Below are 6,000 nucleotides of genomic sequence, written 5' to 3'. Positions count from 1 at the left end.
TTTATTTCCCAAATAATTCTTGACATCCTTACCAATACATCTAATTTTAAAATCATCACCTGATTATTTGCTCAACACCGAAATTATCTTTCTTGTTGGTACACTGGACTCATTCAAAGTGAGAATGAGTTTTTTTTTTACTCGAGTTACTCCTCTATGTCCACGAAGCAAACTAGTATTTCTTGGTGTAATTAGCTCATGGTTGTGTTTAAGGACGAACTTGCATACTATCCAATTTTCTTCATCTTTTTTTATGCACATCGTTGCTTTACACCCAATTTTTATTTCAGCAGGTTCAGGAATTTGTCGTTCTATTTGTTTCCGACTTTCACGTCGAAATCCTTCCCTTGAGCAAATATACTCTACTAGAATTAGTTTTTTGTCCACTTTTGATAATTGAGTATGGTTGGTCCTTATTGCAAAATATTTTCATCTTGCATATGCATTATAAAATGTTTGGGCGTCTTCTACCTCATCAAACTCCTTCCCAACGAATGGCTAAAAAGACCACTACTCGAACTGGAAATTGTATTGACTCCATCTCCATCTCCCACATTAATTCCATCTTCCACATTCACTCGATCTTCCACCACATCCACTCTATCTCCTACATTCACTCCTTCTCCCTCACTCATACAATTTCCCACATTCACACAAGCTTCCACATTCATATCATATTGTTGTACTCCAATTTCAGACCAATACTATCATTTTCAACTTCTAGACAGTTTATACTCATCATTATCTCAACTTCATCATTATCCAAACTTGACAAATTATCCTTTATTATAATATAAAACAATGTAAAATCAATCATGGGATTTTTGTTGTTATAAATAAATTCTTTTTTATTTATTTATAATCTGTAGCTAAAAAAAAAAGATAAAAAAAAGATAAAAACATAACAATTCTTTAAAATAAATTTCTGCCTTCTTCAATTTTTCTGTTTTGCAATTGACATATCATGAAAAAAAAATGGCTTTGCCAAGACATCATCAAACTATACGAAGTAAAACCCAAAACTCAACAACCATTAATAAAAGCCCCATCAGCACCATTTGACCTCTACTTAATTAATCATCCCCATTATATGAATCATTCAAAAATACCATACTATCTAAAGTAAAACCCAAATCTCAAAATATTTAGTAGATAGTATGCAAACCATGTGCGGGCTGAAGGGTGCGACGGTGCAGGAGGGCGACTAGATGGCTGCGACAGGTTGTGGATGTGCGGCAGTGTGGAGTGCAAGGGAGGTGCGCGTGGCACAGAAGAGTGCAAGTGTATTCGGTAATTGGGTATTTAATTTCAGTGTAATGTGGTTCATGGGATTTAAATGTGGACGGCTAACATGTCCATTTATTATTTGTTGTCGTTTTTACATTATTCACGACCCAGACCGCAACTTTCTCTCTAAACCCAGCGCATTCAGACCGGCTAGAGGGGGTGGGAGCTTCGGCTCCTTTAGCCGCTACTCTTTCCCTCTACTTCTCTTATTTTCCTTTGTATTTTATTTTTTTCTTTTTCGTTTTTCAGGCCAAATAAAGGGAGAATCGCCGTTCGTGGTCTTCGGGATCCCTATAGCCAACACGCGCCCCACCAGGAGGTTGCCCAGCCACCGATCTACACGTCCACCGAACACGGCCCCAACCGGAGTGGAACGTAGCCTGCACGCGCGGGACGAAAATTCCGAAGCCCGTCGGCGGGTGGCCCTCATGCGCCACCAAGGAGCTCTCTGCCGTTGCAACACGCGGCAGCTCCCGAACCGGCGACTCTGGATCTCCCAAGACCGACCGTCGGTTTTCCCTTCCGAGGCGTTTTTTGTGCACTGTTTTTTCCTTTTTACAGTGTTTTCTCTATGTAATTTATTTATGCATTGTCTTTATTTTCAAGAAAACAAAAAAACCCAAAAACATTTGTCCCTTCGGACTTAGGTCCAAAGGGTGTTGTCCCCCCTCCGCTTAGTCGGTGATGTTGGGGTTTGGTTTCTCCATACTCAATCTAGTTGGGTATGGAGTTTTATGTTTGGTTACTGTGAACTCTGTTGGGAACAGAGTTGTGCTATCTCTTAGACTTCAGTCTTTAGAGATAAGCCGTCTGGACTAGACCATGTCAGTCACAATAGTGTATTGAGATTCTACTAACGTTTATAATTGACTTGTTGTTTGAAGTCAAAATTGTATGTCCTCTTAAATGAATGGAACGAGATCCTTTTTATCAAAAAAAAAAAAATTATTTGTTGTCGTTGAGTGAGGGAGAACGGCGTAACCGTCTAGAAGAGAGACTAATGATTATAATAGTATAGTATAACTCGTGTGTGTATGTATATTTATATATATTAATATATAGGTGGTGGATGTTAGTCGGCTGCCCAGCACTACTGCTAGGCATATTGTTAATACAAATGTGTAGTTGGTTTTTTTTTTTTAATAAATATATTTTTAACATTCTTAATTATTAAAAAAAATTAAAAAATTATATAATTTTATTAATAATTACTTTCTTAATTATTAAGTAAAATAAAAAAAAAAATATTTGAATGATAATTTTGAAACTACTAAGTAGCATTTTCGGAGAAATTCTATGCTGACAGACAATCAAGTACTATAATGATATTTAAATATTTCTACTGCACAGAAGAGCCTTACATGAGGTTATTGATAGGAATAATGATAGGATTATTACTTTACTATTATTTATTTATTATTTTTTTTATATTTGATTTTTTTTAATTTTTTAATTTTATTTAATGATTAAGAAAGCGTATATTAGTAAATATATATATTTTTAATTTTTTTTAGTGATTAAGAATGTTAAAAAAATACTTAAAAAAAGGATAAAAAAATAAAAAAACTAAAAATGTCTTTTGATAGTAGATGTGTAGTAATTGGGTAGTAAGCCTATTATTACCTTTTATTTTATTATTATATATATAGCAGTACCACTTAAGGGTCCATATAATTTATATCTATGTACTTATAAAGGGTAAGACTATTATGCCGCCAGTATTTATTGTAAGAGTTTTGTTATGTATAGATAAGTTTGCATATCAATTTATGTATTAATATAATTATCTTCATATTCTAAATTCAAATTAGTATTGTTTTCAATAAAATATACTTTCTGACTAATCATATTGAATGTGTGCGTGTATTAATACGTAAAATCGTTTACAATTAAATTTTTTCTTATGGTAAACGCTGGATGTGCACGTCCAGACTTTTTTTTCATATATTTTTAATATATTTAAAAATTTTAAAAAATAAAAAAATATCAATATATTTAAAATTACTTTTTTAATTATTAAATAAAAAAATAATTTTTTTTTACCAACAGTCAACTAGACGGTCAAAGAAAAACACTCATTTTCTTACATTCTTACGCACCGTTTATTAACAATTCATTACCTGTACTTCTTGCCTCCTACAATTTCGTATTAGTTTTCACTTTATTTATTATTATTATTATTTTTATCCTTTATTACCATTTCACTGCTTCTATCAGTTGTGATTTTGTTGTTCTATAACTGAAAAACGTTATTTATAATCGTGAAATATGTAAATTTTGTACAATTTTTTTTAAAAATTGAGTAAATACAGATTTACATGATAAAAAATTAATTTTTTAATAGTTAATCCTATTCTTTTTTTAAAAGATTGCACGGTAATTATGCACTTCATTTCTATATTTAACATTATTATTTCATTTTACTTCATTTATATATTTTTTATTGGACTAATAAGTCCAAAAAGATCATATTTAAACAACTTCTTACCATTAAGTTACAAACAAAATAAAAATAAAATATAATTAACATTTAACAATGTTCCAGCCATGGTGTGGGTGTACCACTAATAATTAAGTACATACTAATGTATCATACAGTCTTTAAATCTGCACAGTTCGTTAAAAAAAATGAGATTCATAATTAAAAAATAAATTATTTTAATGTAAATCATATATTTTGTCATTTATTAAAAAAAATATATAAAATTTGTACATCTTAAAATTATATAAATTATTATCAATTAATAAAAATTGTGTAATTATTATTGACATGTAAATTATCAGTTTAATGAAATAATATGAATTGAAAATGAAAATAATTTTTATAAAATAAATGATTTTTTTTTTCAAAATCTTTTTTTTATATTTTTTAATAAAAAAATTATAATAGCATCGATACATGATTTGATGGGTAACTAACTTTGATTTTTTTTTTATTTTTTTATTTATGAGAAAGAGGAGTGAAACCTTGATATTAATGAACAAAAGTCTGAGTCAACTCTAGCTTTTTTGTCATTAATTGCATATTTATTTGCCAAATTTAATTAGCCTAACACCGTTACAAACGAAGCCTCTACATAGTTTTCAACCAACTTCTATTTCATTATCCAACTACTACATTTCAGATTACGTTTTTTTGGAGAACAAAGAGCCTGGTGGAGTCTAGTAGCTATTACAGCGACGACAACGACACGTTTTGGGGGGAGTAATGGGGGGCATCAGCATTAATGACATAGGCGGCTCTGTTACTACTGCACATGTCGCCGTTAAATCGATCTTCCATTTTCGTTACAAGTTCAATTTTTTTTTGTTTTTGTGTTCATTGCAAACTCAATGTCGTGATTTTTGCCGATGAGTATTGCTATTAGTTGATTTGAAATTTATTGTTGGATGACTTTTTTTATATGGCATTATCACGTATTGTGACACTGTTGATTAAAATAAATAAAAAACTTTCAAATATAAAAAACTTTCAAAAATATAAAAAAAAAGTAAGAGTGAAACTTTAAGGTCTCGTTTGTTTTTACAACTCTTCACAATTCATTTTTTCTCATCATTACAATTTTTTTAAATTTTTACATAAAATAAAATAAGAGTAATTCTACATACAACTTTGAAGTACGTAACCGCCGCGTAATCACTTTGAAAAAAAGTGAGGTCCACTATTAAAAAATTAATTTTTTTCATGTGAGTCCCTTTTATTCATTTTTTTCAAAGCGATTACGCGGCAGTTACGCAATTCACGGTTGTAAGTATCTTTTCTCATAAAATAAGCAATTCAATATTTTAAAATCTTAAAATAAAAATAATATTAAAAATATATATTCTAATAATATTTTATTCAACTTTTATCTTATTTGATTTTATTTATTTTTAACTTTCTTTTATTTTTTTATATTTTTATTTTTTTAATAAATCACATGGCATCATATACATAATAATGTCATATCAAAAGAGTCATCTGAACGATAAATTTTATACAGTCAAATAGCATTATTCTAACTACTTCAAAATTTTCAACTCGTAAAATTAATATTTAAGATTTCAAAATTTTGCAATCTACAACTTCCAAAAAAAAAAACCCGTTAGTCGCTTAACGGAACATTTTGCCACATGGTAAACATGACACTTGTTAGCAAATCAAAATCTGACACTTGTCATCCTTGTTCACTTTTTACCCTCAACTTAAAAAATTATAAAAAAAAAATCAGTTTAATTCAAAAGGAAATCTAAAAATCTCATTAAACTTAAAAAATATTTTAAATATATATTTAGGTTTAAAAAATAAATTTAACTAAAATAAATTTTAATAGAACATGTTCAACTTAAATAGCTGAGAAAAAAAATACTTTAACAAGAAGAGTTTTAAAACAATTATGTTTAACCATTTTCTTCGAACACTGGTTTAACTAAAAACTTAAAAAAAAAAAATCTTTATCTAAAACGTATTTAAAAATTCATTTTCACAAAACCTTAAAAAAAATGTCAAAAAAGAGTTTAAATAAATAATTTTAAAAGAATATGTTTAATTAATTTAACTAAAAAATGAGTAAATAAGAAAATTCTATAAATCAGTTTAACTACAAATAAAAAAAGAAAAAAAAACTAAAACCTAAAACGTAACTTTGAAATATGAAATAAATCCGAAATATAAAATAACTCGCAAGATTTTTTTTAAGTTTTTTTTTTTAATTTTCGGATTTAGTTCATATT

Source organism: Juglans regia, chromosome 8 (genome assembly GCF_001411555.2).
Source record: "Juglans regia cultivar Chandler chromosome 8, Walnut 2.0, whole genome shotgun sequence".
In the NCBI taxonomy this organism is placed as follows: domain Eukaryota; kingdom Viridiplantae; phylum Streptophyta; class Magnoliopsida; order Fagales; family Juglandaceae; genus Juglans; species Juglans regia.
This window is presented reverse-complemented; position numbering follows the sequence as displayed.